At 44.1% G+C, this 21,875-nt stretch overlaps 1 protein-coding gene across 3 annotated transcripts in view; it reads right to left on the reverse strand.

Annotated features, from left to right (window-relative positions):
- LOC106650514 (myocyte-specific enhancer factor 2) overlaps positions 1-21,123 on the reverse strand; it is a 54,842-nt gene extending 33,719 nt beyond the window's left edge. Inside the window, exons 1-2 of one of the 3 annotated variants that reach the window (XM_014368548.2) lie at positions 20,756-21,123; positions 14,376-14,378 (exon numbers count right to left, since the gene is read on the reverse strand). The gene's annotated coding sequence lies outside the window, so the exon portion shown is untranslated. Of the gene's footprint in view, positions 1-14,375; positions 14,379-16,676; positions 18,386-20,755 lie in introns of those variants that run through there. The other 2 variants (XM_023462479.1, XM_023462480.1) reach the window with 2 other exon arrangements.
- Between the last annotated feature and the right edge of the window lie 752 nt (positions 21,124-21,875).

A 21,875-nucleotide genomic window follows, 5' to 3' on the forward strand; every position in this document is an offset into this window, starting at 1 on the left:
GATATCTAGGTCAGAATCGTTTTAGAATCGATTAGCGCGCGAGGCGTAATTTATTCCCCCATTATCTTCTTTTTCTTCTTGCTTCTTTTTTTTTGCGACGAATTATGACTTTTCGACTTTTATATACGCGCGATGATCTCTATTGCCGCAATGCATATTCAATCACGCATTTTCAACATTGCTATATAACATAATGAATATAAATTTTTAGTGTGGAAAGCAGCCGCGATTATATACTGCTCGTTACGCAGCAGCTGCTGCTTCACGCACGTACACACACGCGTACATTTACACATTTTATCATTTCGCTGACTTTTTGCGAGCGACCTTGGTGTATCGAGAGGCACCTCTCACGAGGCTTGTTACACGGCGTGTATTATATATTGCAAGTCCTTTTGCTTGCTGCTGCGACCCGATCCCCCCGCTGTCTTTTTTCCCTCGCGAAAAAGTGCGAAAAAAGCTGCCCAACCGGTTTTTCGATTCATAAGCAATGGGCAGCGCTCGCGTTACAAAACATTTCAAAAATCTCGTGCATATATATCGAACTTCTTTTTCTGATCGGCGTGCTTCTTTCCTTTTTTTTTTCACGCGCGATTTCGACGCCACGCGAATGCGTCAACGCGGCGTTATACACGACTCATCTGCAAAAATCCTGACTACGTCCAAGTCTCTCTGTAATAACGACACGAGGCGAAATATTTCGAGCAACAATAATATCAACGACGATCTCTATCTTGACACGTTGAGATGGCGACTAAAAAGAGAGAGAGAGAGCAAGAGAGAAAAAAAACAACAAAAATGTTTGCAAGCACTTTGTATCGAGAGGAGCTTTTAAGCGCCTGTATTAGGCTCGCAAATTATAACCGAATGCGGGAAGAAGACGAAATCGTTATTATGCTGCGTGGACTCGTGCGCCATGGTGTGTAATGTGTATCTGGCCGAGTCGGGCTTGTATAATAGTCAAGCCCCTGCAGCAGCATACTACACGTGTGTGCTTGTATACACCGCGAGTCTTTTTCTTTGCAGAGGATATAATGTTTGAAAAATAAACACATGTCTTGCATCCGCGAGGGCCACGTGTGATTATTTCGACCATTTCACTCTCTCTCTCTTTACGCACGGCGACCGCCCTACATTACGCACACGCACGAGCATATTATACACATATAGATGCGTACGAAGCAGATTCGTATGCTCGTGCGCGTCTCTGTCTGGCTCTATGCTCGCGTGTGTATAACATTCTTTCGTGCGGATTTATTTTCTGTGCGCGCATTAGGCCGAGTGTACGAGTTTTGACCGCGCGCGCAAAGATTACGCCTCGAATGCGATAATAATGAACGTTTGGGTTTAACGCGCTTTTAGCCTTTTTTTCTTCTTCCGATTTATGTCGTTTCTTGGAAGATGGAAAAGAATCTGGAGCGCTTTTAATATGCGACTCGTAGTTATACATTATCAATTGTCGACGAGCGCTGGTCATTAATTTACATTACAAGCTTCAAATTATAATGAATTTAACGGTCCAAATTATGCATTCCACGATGATCTAAAAGGAAAAAAATCTGGCACATAAAGCTCGTTTGGTTTTAAGTCGAAGCTATCGTTGATCGAGGCTCCAACTCATCCGTTCGCGAACAAGTCGAAGTAAAGGGACCAAAGGAAAATACAAACGTAATTTCACTGACTTGGCGATCGCTACCAAGTCTCGACAGATCGTAAACGCAATTGACAGAATCGGAAAAACCTTGATGAGATATTGTTTTCCTTCAGAGCCGCGCGCGTACTTGTCTCAAAGCTTAAGTATACATGCAAGCCTCGGCCTGTAAGTATACCATTACGTAAGTACAGCGAACTATATAGATTCTCGGCGTGTGGGAAATCGCGACGAGCTTCCGGCTCTTCGCCTTCGATGTACAATGAGGAAGTTGTCGCGCGCGCAGTATAAGTTGCTGCTGCTGCGACTCGATGCGATCGTCGTGTACATGGCTCTGGTCGAGCGTCGTCGTCGCATCGAACGTTTCCAAGTGTTCGACACGAGGTCTCTCTCAACTAATGCTCGCAGACACAATGTCGGACGCTTGCTTACTTAACAAGTATAGGAATAACAATGTGTGTGCCGGCGCGGAGATTTTCGGCAGCTTGGGAAAACGGGTGTAACGTTGACTTATGGATAAACAGCACTTTGGCCCGTGTACATGTGTAAGTGACGTGTGTACGGAACGTGTCGAAGACGTTCGCCGACTGATTTACTTAATTGGTAAACGGCGATCGGATAGGAAACCAGTTCAAAAGTTCATACATGAATTATTGTTACGACTCGAGTCGAAAGCTCGAAAACAAAGGACCGGCTTGTACGATATCGATGGAATTATGAATCAAGATTACACCGGGAATATTTAACGTATCGATTGCATATTTCCGTTTGTTTTTTTGTGACGCGTGTCAATTGTAAAAGCTCGAACACCACTCGTAATATAGTATAGAATTGTTTAAAAATTTAATTGTAAAATATTTCATCCAATCAGTATGTTTCAGAGTATGAAAATTTTTCACAGAACAGAATAAAAAGTTCGACATTCGTGAAAATCCTCTCGAATCCTTTACTCTCGAAAAAGCGAAATTATTTTGCTCGTGGAACTGTGTTAAGCGCATCAAGAATTTAAAGGCACGCGCTCGCAAGCAGTAGCAGCATCAGCAGCCGCACACGCCAAGACTTTAAGAGCAGCCTAGCTCTCCCTCTGCGAAGCTTGCAGCTGCTTTTTGCGTATACAATAATAATAACAATAATAATGAGCCGTGTGGACGTCGAGGCTCGCGTTATGTGTGTACGGCTTAAAATCGCCCCGTTCGCGCTCAACGCTGTATGCGTGTATACGTGTATATAACGCCGAGCCATTTAAGGCGCGACGGCTCAGCGTCACGTCGTGCTCGTGCTCGTGCCCTCCCTCTTTATAAGCTCGCAAAACTCTTTCCCCAATTTCGCGTTTATTTGTCAATTTTTTTTCTCTCCATCTTTATGCCAGTGCTGATGCCGTTGCCGCTGCCTACGTCGCAATATAATAACACGGCTCCGAGGCGACGGCGTGAAAAATGATTATCGGAAAGAGCGCAAAGAGTCGTGTTTGTTATAATCAAAATGACGTTTATGTCGAAACGAAAATTAGATTCGTTTTGAATTTATTTTCAACGCGATATTTGCTCGGAAGAAAGTTCGAGTGATGAAAAATGCCTCTCGGCGATACGAGAGCCTTATGTATGTAATATCATCAGCAAGTTCGCTGTATACGAATCGCAAATTCAAAGTTTCGATTCGAGCCGTCGTTTGGGTTAACCGCACACGATGGGTTGCGTGCAAGGGTTTGCTAAAATTAGCCGCGTAAAGTAGATGGCGCTTCTGATCAGGGGCTTTTTGAAAGCGAGAGATGAACTTACGTACTGATGATACAAGAAACTCTTCGAAGAGTCAGCCACTGGCAACTTACCATCTGAAACAATAGAGAAAAATACTTTATTAATAAAAAGTAATCTGAATGAGCATGAAAATAGATACTGCTAATCGTCGCAAACCGAAAATAACGCGATGTTTTTATTATAGAAACGGAGAAATTTACGTCCAGCACTGAATTCCAAATGAATATTAAAATCTATAGATGTTTGTCATGACATTTTGCGCTGGGAAAAGAACGAGCGACTCAAAGGTCAAAGAGAGATACACAATAGCGATAAAACTTCGCGGCTCATTTAGCTGAATAAACAATAATAATAGCAATGGTATATATTAAGTAAGAATGAGATAAGAGCAGCGTGCGTATCTATAAAACGCATCACTTACCGTATTAAATTCGAAAGAGTTTCATGGTTAGTTTATCTAAATGCCCGCTCGATAAAAACAATAAATTTTCGGTCAATCCAAGCCTTTTGCAAACTGGACCAATTCAAAATAATCGAATTCGACTAATTGTTCTCCGGCTCTTTTGAACGACTTCTCTCGAGAGAGAGTTGTGTAAATATTGAAATACATTTCTGTATTGAATCATTTCTTCGGCGAAGAAAAATCGACGGAGGTTAAGGATAACTTTCAAGCGGAGTAAATAAATCAAAGCAGCAGTTGAATCTGTAATCAACAGTGACGTATACGACTGGATGGATGGGAGTTGGATGAGAATTTTTCCATCCACCGCCGCCGCGAGCCATAGATAATTCAACTGAAAATAAGAGTGCAAGAAAGGTGTGTAGCGAGAAATCGGATTAAGGGTCAACGACCATTGGTCCTTTGGGTCTCTCGCGTTATACGCAGGTAGTATCTCTTGCCAAAAATAGCTCGCGTGCTTGTGAAAAATTCAATTTATCCTGTCACGTGCACCACTTTCTGAGCTTTTTCACCAGCAGCAGCAGCAGCAGCAGAGGCAGGCATGGTTTTGTCGCGATGTATATCTCGCTATATTTGCGCGCGACTCGCACAAGTAATTTAGTTATGAGATATGAATTGACAAGTTTTTGTTGCTGCTACTGGTCATTTCAACGACCCGATTCCAAAAATAAACCCCACGGCAGAGAAGTTGATTTAATATACATTTTGAATTTGGCGCGCCTCTATTAGATAGCGCGCGCGCGAACTACGTACTAATCTGTTCACATTTACCTCGTGCCGATCAATCGGGGCGTCTCGAATATTTTCGTGACTTATCCAATAATATTTTCATCCACAGTAGTGGCAGCAGCCAGTGCTAGGCAGTAGCTATACGTTATACATAAGCGCACACGAACGAGAGACAATTTAGTTTACCACTCAGAGAGGCACTTTAGGCCGCGCACATGTAGTACAATGCCTTCCTAACCATGTGGAATGAGATTATCAAACCGTTGCACACTGTATAGTTCGACGCACTTGAATGACACATAGTTTGCAAACTTTGTTTTTAACTATTGTTCAACAAAAAAAAAAAAGAAGGAAGGAATGAAAGAAAGAAAGAAAGAAAAAGTAGAAAAAAACGTCGTCGACCCCGCGCGCAATAAGTATGCAAGTTTATAACATACGTCCGCGAAGGCAAATATCAATAATACATCCTCGAGTTTCTCGCGGCGATTCGAGCATGTGTGTAGTTTTGCCTATATATGTTGACTATACAGCCGGAGAGGTAAGACTGACGGCCGCCGAGAGGTAAATGAGGCCCCTCTCGCCGCTAGCTGCTGCTCGCTACACCGCCACCGCCACTGTTTTTGCCGTCGCTGCTACTGTTGCTGCTGCTGCTGTTGCGACTAGGTATCATGTAGGCGTGTGCGCGTGTATATAATATCGCGCGCATATTTGAGAGCTAGACATTTGCAGATGGGTATAGATAGCGGAAGTAGTTGAGGCTGCCTATAGCTTTCCTTTTAATACACTTCTATCTATATCGCGAACATTATACGTAGTCGCGATGCACGGCCGGCCAATGTATAGATCCGAGCGGCTCGGGCGAACTTTTCTATTGTTTGTGCGTCCGCTCGCGTATATTACGCGCTGCAAGGAATTTAGAGTACCTGTATCTTAATATATGTGCCCCGAGCCGGTATGTAGGTTTAGAGCTTTCTTGCGCACCTATACGTACGCGTTCATAAACGTGTGTTTCTCCGTGTGCTCGTGTGCTCGTGTGTGTGCGCGCACTATACACGGCGCTCTATTATACTTTGCCGCAAAAGAGTTAATGATTGATAGTTAAAGGTATATAAAGCTAAGTGCGGCCGATTGCGCGCGGGGCATGGTCTATGGCACATGTATGTATTAAATATATATAGGCTTGTGCGCAACAGCAGCAGCGGCACCACCGTGGCAGGCCTGCGAGGTGAGAAAACCGCAAAAGTCATACTTGACGTAATGCGACGCGAGCTACTTGCGCGCGGACACATTAATTGTAGCGCCGATAGCCTTTGTTATCCATTACAAGATCTAGTTAGTCGATTCTTGCGTCTGAAATGCGCAAAAACAAAAGAGATTCTCCGAGTCCTTGAGCGCGCGCGAACGCCCTGTAGTAAAAACGTAAGGATCTCTCTGTATAAAAATAGCCGATGAAAAGCACGAGTTGAGCTTGGCTGCGGATCCATTACTAATGCATGATATTCATGGATATAGCATGCAGGATTGAAGAGGCAACGTTAACAAATTAAAAACATCGAAGCGCCGTGCCGGGCAGAAGTTCATGACGCGCAAAAGTATCTACGCTCTAATACATGCTATATATACGTGATACGCGAAGAAAGTAAATATCGATCCTTGCTATTTTGTGCCATAAATCATGCATCGGCTCATCCGCTTAACAAAACGAGAGAGAGACAAAGATAGATATAGGAGAGCACACGTGATCCATCTCCGCGAATAGAATAGAATTTAACCGGCGAATTATTTATGTGCAAAAAATTGGCCAAGCGAGCGCGCTTACCTCGGCTACTATCCAAATTATACATCGTGGATTGTTTTCTTCTCACTCTTTTTTTCTTTATCTCTCTCTCGCAAGGATATGGGGCAGCGCCCTCAAAATTTTTACAACGATGGCCTACAATCGAGAGTATGGCTCCTTAAAATAAACTGCCGCGCGCGGCTATCGATTGTACTCTCAGAATTTCGCCTGCTATATAGAGTACACACACTGCACGTGTGAGTCGGATGAGCGTTAAAATGAAAATAATATTAAGCCGCGCGTACACAAACTAATTTTGAGCTTGGTTAAATATTCAGACGTGGATCGCTCGTATCGTGGCTTTCCTTATCTTGGCACGGGATATGTACGCCGCACATGCATTGCTCGAGCTAGGAATTGACAATTGCGACATTGATTTGGATTAATTTTTGATGACTGCTGCACCTTGTTCGTGGATGTATTATATGAGAGAACACATCCGATATTTCGTGCCGCACAATAAGTGGACCGGGGGAGATACACCGAGAGGAAGTTGTAATTTTATTCATTCGCTTTTATTCATTCAAAAATACCGAATCTCTGGAAGCTGTGACGAAATAATGGGAGAAAAAAAATTGTGCACTCCAGGTAATACGTGCCAATACTTGTATGTTACTACAGATTTTGAAACGACGAGCTTCGTACATCGTTTATATTCGATTCGCAAGGCTATGTCTTCATCGGACGCGAGTCGCTCATAAAAAAAAATTCATAATCGATTAATTATGAAAATTAGTAAAACACTTATTCCGTCGTAAATCACTGTAGTTAACGGAAACTCGGTTTTGTGTCGAAAAAAAGATTAATTGAATATGGACGCGTAACAAAGATATACGTTGAATCGTATTCCCTTTCGTTGGACGAGCAATTCACGCGTACGAATTTTCCCATAAAGAGAGGAAAAAAATAGCAAATCTGCAAAATGACCGAGTCCGGAGCTACAGTCGGTGTTTAGTGAAATCAAGCGTGGACGCAGGTATATACACACGCGCAGTACGCGCATGATCGCGATCGCGGCGCGTCGCAGAAAAGACGGAGCGCGAGGCGGCGCAAAAGGGCATCGTCAATAAAACTATCCAGTGTGAAGGAGAATCCACTCTGCACTGCGTACGCCTCGAGAGGCTGCCTGACTGACTGCGACCAGAGCGACTCTGCTTTGCGGCGCGACAGCCTCTAACCCTTTCTAATTAGCAGAGGCGTTTTTATGCACGCTGCATACGCCTATAGCGTCAACGCGGCCTGCGGCGCAACCCTCTCAGGACTCCGATGCCTGCACGCCGCGCGCGACTGTGTAGGTATAGATTTTTTTACGCTCCATCGAGCGCGTCTAATGTCGTTAAAGGGTTCGAGTGTACTGTGTACGCGTGTGCAGCGAGAGAGCAGAGCGAGACACATACACATTGATTGGCATCGTTACATGCACGCGTTATACACAGGCTCGAGCTTGGCGCGCGTATCGAGCACTTGTGCGCGAGAATTATGTTAATCAAGTTCAGCCGATTTGTGATCACCTTCGTTTGGAATTCATGTCTATATAGCTGCACATAAGTGTGTGTGCTTGTGTGCTTTTTCGTAGACTGGATATATAGGCTCGGTGGGCTGCGTGCAGCTCTCCAGTATAATATTTTACGTGTCGGAGGAGGGCTACTGTTGTTTCGTACACATATACGCTGTATTATACATTCCTATATACTTGTGTGGGTATGCAAAAGCCCGCAGTTTATCGTGTGACGCACTGCTGCTGCTGCTGTGTTGTATACAAGCCAGCACGTAATGATATTCGATCGTCCCGGAGGCTCTGTAACGCTAACCTTGAATTTCGTGCGAGCGTATAATATAAATTTTAAAATAAATTATTCATGGATGTATATCGTGTATTATAGGTGAAGTATCGCTTCGCCTATATGGGATTATATCATTCGCGAATGAGCACGAGTCCGACATAATATACCGTACGGTATACACAAGCGAAAACCTCCACTCGCTATACGGCAAATTTTTATTGATAAATAAGAAAAAAAAAAGAAGTTACAGCTATGATGTTGCAACGAACTTTCCAAGTTGACGAAAATTTCAATATAATAGAAATTCAGTCAGGATCGTAAATATTATTATCGATAACGCGGCTATGGAAGGAAGAAAAGGAGGGGAGGACGGTGGATCGCTGCCGCAATAAGTGATTTTGCGCGCTTGCACAAACTCGCGCGACACGCTTTTGATCCAGGCTGATTTAATTACATTACGCGCGCTGTGCGTACGCTTACCGTTATGAAAGTTTAATCTTTCTCTTTCTCTCTCTCTTCGGTGTTCTATCGCGCGCACATCGGGCTTGAAAATTAATAATTACAATAAGCTTGCAGAATATAAATTCAGCCGCGAGCCGCGAAGAAGCTGCTGCTGCTGCTGTTCAACAACTTATGCAATTTATAGCAAACTTTTTATATAATCTTTGGCTTTTTTATGGCGCCAAACGCAATAAGCCCATTTTCATAGAAATGGTTTTAATAAGAAGAATAAATAAACAAGTGAGGACCCGTTCGTAAAACTTATTGGCTAATAACGTAATTTAATGAAGACCTCAGGGCTTACGAATTCGACACCAAGTCCAGTTATACTTGCGTAGTTTCCGTTATTATCTTTTTTTTCTTCTCTCTCTTTTTTTAAGCAACATAACACATGTGTAACCGCGAAAGAATAACGAGGCATGTCGTCGCGTTGCTCCCCAGGGCGAGAGAGGCAACAATTATATACGGGGCTTTTTCGTGCCTTCTTTTCTGTGCACCAACGTGCGCATCATCGAGTTTCAAACTCGAGCTCTACATACGGAGTTTACGATTGAACGAAGTGCGCGTCTATACGTATTTTAGCGGCGCAAAGAGCGGCCATCTATTATGAATACTGCCCATTTTTCTCCGCGGCACACGCGGATATAGCGCGCTTTTGTTTTCAGACTCGCGCGGCATAATAAAATATATAAGCCGCGTGCACATTTTCGATCCATCGCGCTAGCTTTATATTTATAAAATACTCGCGGAAAAAAGATTCCGCGTGTCCGCTAAAAGACCGGGGCAATTTTAACACACTGTTGTGCTTTAATTACACGGACGGGAGTTTAATGAGCAGTCGCTTTGTCGAAAGCATCTATCGTCACTTTCGCTCGTTTCGACAGTCATTAAAAACACGGAGTCATACTGTATACTATGCGCGCGGCTCAGGATTTTCTTCAAAAAACGCAATAATACCCCGACTCTCGGTATACGGGTAGGAAAGTTTTCCGGCACCTGTTGTGCATAGGCTTGAAATTTGAATATAATATACCCCCTGCAACGGGAGCAAGAGCTAATTATTGGGAAGCAATATTTTTTTGAGAGATGCACGACCGTTAGCCTTTTTTCGCGAAATATTATATGTGGCTTTTTTGTTTTTTCAATCACTGTTTCGAAAGTCGAACTAATTCTGCACTTTACTTACTTTCTATTAAACTCGTAAATAGTTTGTACCGAGGCATGTTCTTTTTATATATAACCAGACTCATTGTGTCGATATAGATTTGGTAAATATATTCTCACAAATGAAAATAACCGCGTTGAACACGGAGCTAAAGATGAAAAACTTATTTAGCTTCGGATCGAGAAATTCAAGGATTCCACTGGCGCGCGCATAACAGCAAAAAAATCGAACTGCGTAATCAAGTATTAACTTTGCTCGTTAAAGCTCCAATTGATATCTGATGTGGGAGAAAGGAGAAAAGGTCGATTGTTGTGCTGGCTCGGCTTAATACAATTTATGCCGGTCGACTAAACTGTTTTCCGTGCGCCATATAGCTTTATGTATACGTAGAGCTCGTTTTCCAGTCGACATGTACGCATAAATAATTGGAAAAAGCTCGAGATACGCCTTCGCTAGCTGCATAGAGATAAGTTTATATCGATTGACAGTCACGTCAATTTTGCGCTAGAATTAAATTATTATTGTTATTATTACGTTTTATTTAGAAAAGTTCTTCGTGTACCGCAGGTCTTAAATTAAATTAAATATGAACTAAACTTGGTTTCAACAGAAATTGAATTTGAACTAAATAAACGTAAAATTTGAAAAACTCAAGAAATACTCCTGCAATGTTTGTATAAGCCACTTTCAATCTGGTTGATTGTGAGAAAATGTTTTGGAAAATGTTTTGTTTAACGGCACAAAGAGAAATTCCAAAATTGAGATGAATTTTCTTCAATTTATAGTTAGTTGAGATTTGGGGTTTCGGCATACTTTCAATTTAAGCTTTTCGAAACTTTTTTCTCCAGCTGAGCTTTCAATAAATCCGTTTATTATATTTAATCCTATGCATGTTATACCCGGGAGAGTAATATGAGAATCATTGTATTCAATTTTACACGCAGTACTTATAGGATAATAGAATGAGAGAGCGAGTGAGTGACTGTGTGTGAGAGAAAGAGAGACACACACACCGACAGAGGTGTGCAAACGCACAGGTAAAAAGGAAAAACGTTACCTAGGAGACGACCATGGGCCACCCTCAATCAATACCACACGCGCCAGTACTGCAAACATGCTCGATCGTTGATACTCGTGTGCTCGCTCCGTATAACGTTTGCGCGTGTGTAAGATGTCTGTTTGCGCGCACCCCGATACAAGCACACACATACACGCCTACACCTATATAGGCACACGTACGCAAGCAGAGAGGGAGGAAGGCTCGCCGATGATTGTGTTGCACGAGGAGGAACGGCGATGACGTGGGTCGAGTCGTGTAAGTACGTAGGGTATTACACACAGACACTCACACACACACACTTACACAGGTATATAGGATAGGGAACAGCACACGGCACACTTATTAGCACCACGTGTTCTCACACAGGTAGGATCTGTGCTTGCGTCGCGTCGCTCGGTATATACGGATTTTCACGTACCCATGCGTCGTTCCTCCTTTGTTATGTGTGCAGTGTGCGCGCACGTATTGCGTACGTACGCGTTTTCCGCTCGTACACGCGGACTCCGCTGCTCTTCGTTATGTGTATTGTGCACTTACGCACGCGGCGGACTCGATCGCAACGCAGAGAGTAGAGAGAGAGAGAGAGAGAACATTTCACGGCTAACATAATCGCCCGAGAATCGATCGCTTCTGCGAATTTCGCATTGCTGCTCTCGAGAAGCAGCTCGTTGCAAATCGACCGTTCGATCTTGAGGTGAAATTGTAGAAACTCTCTATCGGCCAAGCCATCTGACAGCGCAGACGCATCGAATGGCATTTTTGTTCATTTTATCATGGACAGCAGCTTTGATACCTGATATACAGGCATACGCGCGTCGCAGTGTATGCGCTACGTGGGAGATTATGCAATATGTATAATCGGTCGTATTCACATTTTTTTCTGCGCGACTCGGAGCACGTGCGATGGCCTTAATTGAACGCGGATAAAATTCGCGATTTTTCGTGTCTACAAAACGCGCTTGAATATTTGTTATTTATCGAGTTCGCACGAGCCGCCGAGAGACGATCGCGAGCCATCGTACGGCATACACCCACATTATAACGCTCGCGTGATTTTTCAAAAAGTCGAGTGCCAATTTGATGAGAGATCGCCTATCACTCGCGTACATACACCAGCGAGTTCACAAGTCCGATAAGAAATTTCGGTGCGAAACGACAAGAACAAAAAAAAAAAAAAAGCAAACGCGCGCGTGCATAAAGTGTAAAGCTCGCGACGAGCTTCGATGACGATTCCGCCGCGCGCGCAAGGCTCTCTATACACGTATACACGTGTGTGTACTCGCGCACACATTACGTAAGAGTTTATTACTCGGCTTCTCGAGTGTCTAGTAATGACACACCCCTACGCGCCACTGTGTATAGACTTACTTACGCGCCACGAGCGGAACGACGACTCAATTTCGCTTTCTCTCTATAAATGTTCCTCGCGTGTATAAAAATATATCGCTAGATAGACTGCGTACGTGCAAAGTTTTATTTTTATTTAAACAATCGACGTCGATGCGACCGCACGTAAGGCGTCTTTGCACATGCACACATGCGCACACACTGCAGGCGTCATTTGGCATCGTCATTATCAGGTAGCAGATAGAGTCCTCATAAGTACGTTATTGCTTATTTCATCATCATTTTTTACTGTATTTTTATTTATTGTTTTATTTATTTTTCTTTTTAATGAGAACGAGGGAGAAAAAAGCAAACAATCGTATTACGGAACGTTAGCTATCTCGTAACGTTAATCAATCATCAGCCGACGAAAAAAAAACTGAATAATTAATTATATGCAGCGGCCATGAACTTAAGATATTAGCAGCGAAACGATATTCGTGCACCGTCGCTACCGTGTGCACATGCGTCTCTGTATGCGCGCGCGTGCTCGTATACCGATCTTTAAAACAATTGATGCGAAATACAGTCGCGCGAGAGGAGCAGCGCAGCGTTGAGATTATGTTCACAAAGCGCTAATTCGTATTAATTGCGCCACCACCGCTCCGACGCTTTTTATCGTTTGCGATTTTATTTTTAAAAAATTGCAGCTAAAATTGGTTTGCTCGCACGCGTGCTCGCTGGCATAAATATAATGTGCTCCACATGCATGTGTACACCTACATGTACGTGCATTATAATTGTACCGACGACGGCGATGATGACGATCCGACGACGACGACGACGACGACGACGAGCTGCGAAAAGTTGGCGGAATCTCATTGATGTATACGTGATTTTTGACATGATAAGTGCGCACGCATGAACGAATGCTGCCAGATTATTTGCTGGCAAATATGTGCGGATCGGATGAGTTAACGCACGGGTGCGCTCGCTAATTTTTTTTCGTTTACTTTTTGGTGGAGTTTTTAACATTGTAAAAATTAAAATTATTTCATTCCTATCTCTCCCACAACTTCAGATTATGTGAGGAATTTAAATTACATTTTCGCAAATCACGAGCGATCAATTAGCAATAAACACGGAAAGATGAGTAGCCTATTATCCGTCATGACTTCCTAAATTAAATTAAAAAAAAAATATTTTTTTCTCGTCGTTGGTTGTTTTTACAGTTTTGAGCGCTAATTATAGCTCGAAGACATAAGAGACCAAGACATAAACGAACAAAGATTTTTATGGCTTTTGTACTATGATGATGACATCGCAGCGAACCCGGAAGATAATCGAACTCTTTATCCATCGCTAATTGTACAAACATTCGCTCGTTTTCAGCGAAATCAAGAGCGACAAATATAGCCTACGCGTCTTATTAATAAAACCTTTGCTTATCGGTGATAAGCTCGTCCGACTCTCTGTGTCACTTTCGAGACGATGAAAATATCAATCGCGACACCGTGTCGTGTCGTACGTATAACGCACATTATTGAAAATTGACTCCTCTCGCTCCGGACGACCATTAACATTACGTGCACATGTATACACAAATATCCCGCCTATCTCATCTTTGCGCAGAGGCTCGAGCTACACTTCTCGATTCGAGAACGGATGGCTTATATGCCCTCAGCAAAATGAATGTGCATACTGCTTGTTATTGCGTGTATGTGCTGCGTGTTAATGTACGTGCGCACGCAAGAGCGCGGCGTAATGTCTTATCACCCTTTTTTCCTTTGGCTTTTTCAGTTGAGACAAATAATGCACTTAATAGTCGTTGTTTGCGCGACTGCAACCGCCTGCCAGTCATTCGAAGGCTACGACGTATCGTATGGATGTGCAATGCGAGCGCGTACACACATATAGACAAAACTTCGTACGTACTTGCACGCACAATAAGTAAAACGACAAATTGTTCTTAACAGTAGTTTATTCAACTCTTCTTTATATTGCTCATACGATGCGATGTTTTGTGGATAAATCATCGTGGCAGTTGTGCGTTTATTATAGAGTGAAAGAGAGAACACAAAAACGATCATTAATAGTAATCATACCATCTTCACGTGACTTGTTCGATTCTCTCGACTTGGGCTATTTCGTTTTTGCGAATAATCTCTATAATATTTACATTGTTTATGCCCGAGGCTTTGGCACATTATACATAATCTCGTATAAACGTTGGTACAAAAAAAAGACGCGCCAACGACGATGACTCTCGGGATGAATGATTTATAAAAATGAAATCAGAGAGGTGTTGTTGTGCGCAGCAGCGACGTGTTATATAGCATTGTGAAGGATACTCGACGTCGAAAAAAATGAAGAAGAAAAAATTAGTAACGGCAGCAGCAACAGCCGAGTAAGTATCAACACATTTATGTGTCGGACTTGTATAGCACAGCATCCATTACTACAAAACGCAGACCGATACAAACGAATGTGCGTAGCGAGATGACGTTGATGACGTTGACGACGACGACGACGATGATGATTATGATGATGATTCGAACTTTACACATACACATACGATCGCATAAGCGATCGGAAAGTGAATATCGGTCTACACGTACGAAAGCAATCACGACTACGGTCACATACACACACAGAGACTCAATATCACCTTGTAACAGATTTTCAGGCTCGAGAGAAGAGGGAGAGAAAAAGAGCGAGAGAGATGCTTACACATGTGTACGTGTGTGTGGGTATATGTCTACGAACACTTATACAGGCATTATGTTCATTCCACCTTTAAAAAAACCTTTTCCATAATAAAGTATTCTCAAAGTCAGCCTGTGAGCGTGTCATAAGTGTATGCGCCACGAGAGCGGCATAAAAGTTTTGTTAGCTCAGAATTTTTTGACGCGTTACATCATTGCACATCGCGCATCGACGCCGATACGGCCAATGACGATATTTTATTCAAAAACTTTCGATTTTTGCGAGATGTGTCGAATTAATGAAGTCGTGGATGATGTCGAATTCGGCCTTTGTAGATGTATCTATATAATAATTCTATACGAATGGTAATGATATAGTTATAAAAATTCAACTTTTTTTCACCTAAAAACGACGTCGATCGTTCGGTTGAATTGGGAGTTGAAATCTCAACTATTGCTATTTGTCAACATTCAGGTTTTTCGAACGTGTTATACGTTACGAAGGAGAGCAACGAATGAAAATAAAATGAAACCTTGTTTTTGAATGGTAAATGTAAAAAACATCCTAGAACGTGGTAAATAAACGAGCAAACGAGTTCGAGCTGGCCGGGCAGTAATCCTAAATTCCAACGCAGCCGCAAGGTATAAGTAGTGAGTGTAAGGGTAAGGTAAGACCCGAACGAAGGGTGCTAAGCCGCTCCACAGCTATATCTATGCCGCCCGTCGTATACCTGTACTACTGCCTCGGTTACATTGCTTGCAGCTGCGGCGCTGCTGTTTCTTACCCACCAGCTGGTGTACTGCTGCTGCTGTTGCCTGGCTAAAAGTCAATATTTGGCCAGAATTTTAGCAAGCCTTCGCGGTCACGCTGCTTTCAAACGCCAAGACTGAGAGAGAGAGAAAAAACTTTGGCAACGCGACCTACGGATTACTCGCACGTAAGAGTGCATTTGTATTTAACGCAAGCTGCATATCTGTATGGGTCTAAATTCATTCCGAACCAATGCCATCGATAAGCAAAAAATTGAAAAAAATGTCGTGTGCTTTGAGCGATTGCATTTTTTGTTGATATTTACAGATGTTACACGTGATGTTTTCAATTACCGCACTTACATTGTCTAGGCGACAAGTATAATCAACTCGATAAAGGGTATAGCATCAAGGGTCGGTTTTCATGCTACTATCCCGACTGCTTTGGTTAACGTACTAAACCTCTAAATACACCCGCGTTTGAAAATTTAATTATTTCCGTCTCGTTACACGTAGCGCGCGCATAATTTAATTATGTGTCGGGGTAATATGATCGCGACATTGATTGAAAAGGCCGCCTACAGAGCTCCGATAACTTTGCCTATTGTACGTTTTTAAATCACGAGTCTTTTCACTGGTGTCCATTGAAAAATTTCCTGAAGCGCAACTATATGCTCGCGCGGCTGACATGTTGTGTAAATTCATGCACAGTGCATAAAAAAGTTGCGCTAGGTATTTTCTATTTTCGAATCGCTAAGAATAACAACCGAGTACTATAAGACTGCACGTCGTTAGACGAACGTTGCTCCTAAAATGTATTTTTTGAAAATACGTTGCTTTGGCACGCCAACCGTGTATATTCGTCATTTTTGATACGCTCATCAAAATGCAAAAGGGCATTGTCGCGCGTTCAATATTTTGCATAATTAAAACTGTTTTTGAAAGACTCACCAGATCCTCACGAATCCAGAGTAGGTGTTTTCGAGTCTGGCTCAAGCCGAAGGATCATTTTCGATCGCTCGATCATCAAATTCACCAGTGAATTATTTGGCAACATCACCACAGTCGCAAATTAATCGTCTAAGTGATAAATAAATAAGCGTAACATGTGTGTCTGCGTTCGTAGTATACGATAATCACTAAGAACACATGGAGCACTTAGAGAGAGAGAGAGAGAGAGAGAGAAGCGCCGCCGCCGCCAGTCGAGAGGTCACTTTTCCGAGACGTGTTATATCACAGTAATGAACCTATCGGTAAATAAGTATTGAACTTGAGCCGTGGATACGTCACTTTGACACAAGATAGACAAAAACTCGATCGGCCAAAAACACCGAGGGCGAGGCAAATTAGTATATAATGTATCTTATGTACGCGGCGAGACGTTGTTTACTCGAAAAAGCTCGAGTTGCGTACGTGTCTCCAAAGTTCGTTTGCAAAATCGTTGCTAAATAAAAATGAAAAAAAAAGTGTCAAACACACGTATAAGGCATTAGAAAAAGGCTTAACAGAGTTGCCTCGAGACAGCGCATAGAAGAAGCTTAATCATCGCAGCGAGTGCCGACGACGCACGTTTGTTTGGCCGCACGAGAGAGCAGCACGCAGTGGACGCGAGAGGTGAAACTGATTTTCGCAGCAGCACAGACGCGCACCTACCTTTACGGACACACACACACGTTTGTATGCATATAAGCGAGGCAATCGAGAGTATTGAATGCAGCGGCGCGCGTTGACGTAGAGCCACGAGGGGCTTTTCCGTCCTTTGTACATCGAGCTTTCTACATAAAACAACAACAAGTTGTCGCGCGGGTGTGTGCGCGTGCACGAGAGCAATCGCTAGAGGGGCTATATGGAGGGGTGGCTGCGAAAGTCAGTCGGTCAGTCGCGTCCACTGCTTGTTAATTTTATTAATTATTTTATTAAACGCGACGAATCGACCTTGAAAAAGACGAGCGAAAAATTTTTGCGCCTTTACACGCTGTACGTAGTAGGCAACGACGACGGCCGAGCGTTGACGCAAACGCGACTCTATAGTCGAACCCTCGCGTCGTCTCGATCGTCATCGTCGTCTTGGTTGTCGTCTACTGTAGTAGCACACACAGGACCGTACGTAATAAGAGCGGTACGACAGATATACATGCTGAAAACGAAATATTATATACACACAGCGGCGGCAGGCAGGAGTCGGTCGATGTATCAAGCTCTTCCAATTCACGAATCGTCGTCGCACGTTATGATAAAAAACACACACACACACACATCGACGTAAAGAGAAAGAAAAAAAAGCCCGGCGCGTTGTGCTTGCGGGTTATATACAATTTGTGTAGGGAGCTGTCTTGTTATATATCGCGCTTTGGAGAAAGTCGAAAGCTCCGAAGCTCGTCCAGGCCGCGCGCCCGACTGACACTCGCGGTTCGAGCGATAGTTTACATCATATTGTGTACACACAGACACACGTATAATGGTACACGCGCACCCACGTATACAGGCGCGCGTCTACGACAACGAACACAACATGGCAATAGCCAAAAAAGTATCAAGCACTAGCAGATGAAGCAGCAGCAGAACTGTCAATATGCACGATAACGTGCAGTTGCACGAGGCACATAATATAGGCTATGCGGAGCGTAATTTTGCACTATATGCCCTAGCAGGCCAGTGCTGCTGCTCGGCGCGCTAAAATCATGCGCCTATACGTGCGTGTGTTACAGTACGTGTGTGTATAAAATACCTACTGCTATAATACATGCACGTATGTAAGCTCGTCGTGCACGTACACAATTACACATGGCTGAGTTGCTGCTGCTGCTGCTGGCGGCACAGTCGATGCTCGCTAACGCGTTCTATATACCTACATCGCGCAAGTCGAAAGATGCGCGCGCCTGGCGACGCGATCGTGCTCGCCAATGTGTAAGCCGCAAGCTGTGTACATATACACGCAGAGACACTTACACAGCTCGACCAGTCCCGCAGTCCATACTCGCACACATGTATTATATACATAAACAGACTCGACTCGACCGAGTGTGTCGCCAGTGTGTGAGCGCGTATACATACATATGCAGGCGATACACTGACACACAGAGTCGCGCATCGGCGACAACAGCAGCAGCGGCGGCGGCGGCAGTCTGAATTATATAAAGAGTAAGAGTAGGATGGAATATGTGCCAGAGAGAAGAGTTGGCAACTACTCGCTACTACTACATTCGCGCTCGCAGAGACTCGCTGAATCGAGAGAGAGAGAGTGACGTCACGCAAGAAACAGCAGTCTCTTGCAGAGGTATATGTATGTATGCTATATATGTATATGAAGCAGCCTGTGCACGGACATGCGCACGATCTTTTCGGTGATTTTCCATGTTGTGCGCGATACATACACATGCACACACACACACACACACACACACACACACACACACACAACACACATTTTTGCGCTCTCACTGCTGCACGATGATACTCACTCTCGCTCGTGTGAGTACACGCAGACATGCTCGCGCATCTTCGCTACACAGTACGCACACACACATACACACGAAGATGAGAATTCGATTTTTCTCTTTCAACAGAAAAAATCGGGAGCAGAACGAAGGATATATCGTTCTCGGTAGGCCTACGGTAGTCGCGTGCTTAGCGCGCACAGTAGCGCTTTTTCGGCATTATAGGTAGTAGGTGTAAGCGTGCGCGCGCGCGCCTCGACATTTCTGCTCCAATTTTGCTCACCACTATAGTAGGTATAACATAAAACACGGCCGCGCGTCGATTTGGAGGCGCTACATTGTATATGTATGCACACGAGCTATTTTATTACATATACAGCGATCTACATATTATAATAACCCGGCCGGATCAGCGACACACAATATTATGTCTTTCTCCGTGTTATGTATACAAAAACTTTCACTCCGAGTCATTCTAAGCCGCGGCGCATTTCTCGCCGAGTGAGCTTGAACTTTCAAGTGCACGCCGTCGACGAATATTTAATTATGATATAATGGGTCGCGCGTGCGTGTACAACGCCGCATGCACGTATGCATATAGTAGAGTACCTTGTTGTGCGCAGCTCTCTGACAGTGCGTGTGTGTACTCGCGCGTGTGTAGGAGTGTGCACGTATACGCGCGATGCCAAGCTATTCTTCTTATCTATGCACACGTATCGTCTATGCGTGTTTACATGTATAATGCAAGGAGAAGACGAGAAGGCGAAGCTGATGTACAGGTAAGTCGCGAAGAGATGATGTATTCGTCTGAACATTTATCGACGACTCTGTGTGTGAATGAGTTTATGTAGCAGTTGACGCGCGATTCGCACGCAAAACCCGACGAATGGCGATAGTTATGCGCCTATTATATCCACCATACATGTGCGAGGCTGCTCTCGTGCTACTGTAGCAGCATAAGAGTCTACGAGAGACGTCGTTTTGCGGTCTGCTACGGTGTCGTTTTCGCCCACATGTTATAACATCTATTCTATATCTATATACATCTCGCATGTATACGTGCCAAACGCTCGGGTACACATGCAACGAGCAATGTATACAGCATATCGTTACGTCGCCGCGCGCATCAACCGATCCGGCGAATATTCGTCGCTCCGTCACATTATCACCCACTTGCGCGTGATTACATGGCATGCATATGTATGTATAGGAATACGTGCCTGTACATCAGCGCTTTCCTTCGCATACATGCCAGAGTAAATGTGCGTTCGGCGTTGCGATCGGTGCTTTTAAACTTCTTCGATCGCGTTCGAAAAGAAAAAAGGAGACGAAGCAGCAGCAGGGCAAAATAAAAATAAAAGTGTGTATAACCAACGACGAACAGAGCGCGGCAAGCGCGAACGCGCAAACACTTGTTGATTTAACTCACACTCGCGATACGTATGTATCGTATACGTTACAAAAAAAAATGCCGATAAATTCGCGTACATAACATTATCTGCTGCTACTTTGGAAGGTCGATTTTTGCTGGGGAGAGCACGTTTTATTTTTTTGCTAACAGACGAGTGTTGCAGAAGAGGAGTATAAACTTACGGACTGATCGGCGTGCAAGAGGTGCAGTGCGTCGCCTCGCCCGCGAGACATGAGAAAAACAACGTCGCCGTCGTATCGTTCTATGCGGTTGATCGTTGATCGGAGCAGTAGGTATCGTCGTCGTCGTCGCCGCCGCTGCCGCCTGCACCGCCACACACAGAACGTCGCTCACGTCGTCGTCGCTCGACGATACATACGAATTAATATCTGCAATTATTATGTTTGCCCGCACAACAACAGCATAAGTACGATACTGCACGAGGGCACACGAGATATACGGTCACTATATATATTTAATATATATTAGCACACAAACACACAAAACACACCGAGTGAGAGCAACAACAGAAACAGCAGCAGCAGCAGCAGTGCACAGCAGTGAGCACTCTGCGCACTGAGCAACAGCAACAACGAGTCGCGTATAAACACACACTGCTCGTGTGCCAATGCGAGAGTAGCCGCCTGCGAGAATGCTGCTGCTTGCAAGCGGCAACTTGAATATCCTCTTCGTGCCGTGTATATAGGTGTGCGTGCGCGAGTATATGAAAATGCCAGTCGCTGCCAAGCTTGTGTGCGCGCGGCAACCTATAAGTGTCTGTGTGTATGTGCAAAAGCAGAAGCAGTGGCGCAGGCGAATTATATACCGAGGAGGCGATCGTCTGCATACACTGGCTATATATGTGTGTGCGTGAGTCTCGGCAACTTGGCTCTCTCGCTTGCCTGCCTGCCTCTCCGCCGCCGTATATCTGCGGTAATCTCACTCTCGCGACTCTCGTACACATACATACATATACGCGCGTGTTCGCGAGCAAAGCAGTCGCCGTTTCGCACAACATACCGACCGACTGCGCTCGGCCCAATCTCGTCGAGCCGGGGCTGTATCGCGCGCGTGCATGTATACATACATAAGCAGTGTATAGGTATATAAGAGTATATAAAGTAATGAAAAAGTAAGAGAGAGAGAAGAACGAGAAAGGATAAATTGTGCGGCTCACGCGCGCACGAGTCATACGAGCGTGTGCGTGCCTGTGTATATGTATGTATGTATATACACGCCAAGTCGAGCGCGAGAGATAGATCCCACTCCCACTTGTTAAAAAACATGACGCGCCGCGCCGAA

Source organism: Trichogramma pretiosum, unplaced genomic scaffold, assembly GCF_000599845.2.
Source record: "Trichogramma pretiosum strain Unisexual culture from Peru unplaced genomic scaffold, Tpre_2.0 scaffold3, whole genome shotgun sequence".
NCBI lineage: Eukaryota > Metazoa > Arthropoda > Insecta > Hymenoptera > Trichogrammatidae > Trichogramma > Trichogramma pretiosum.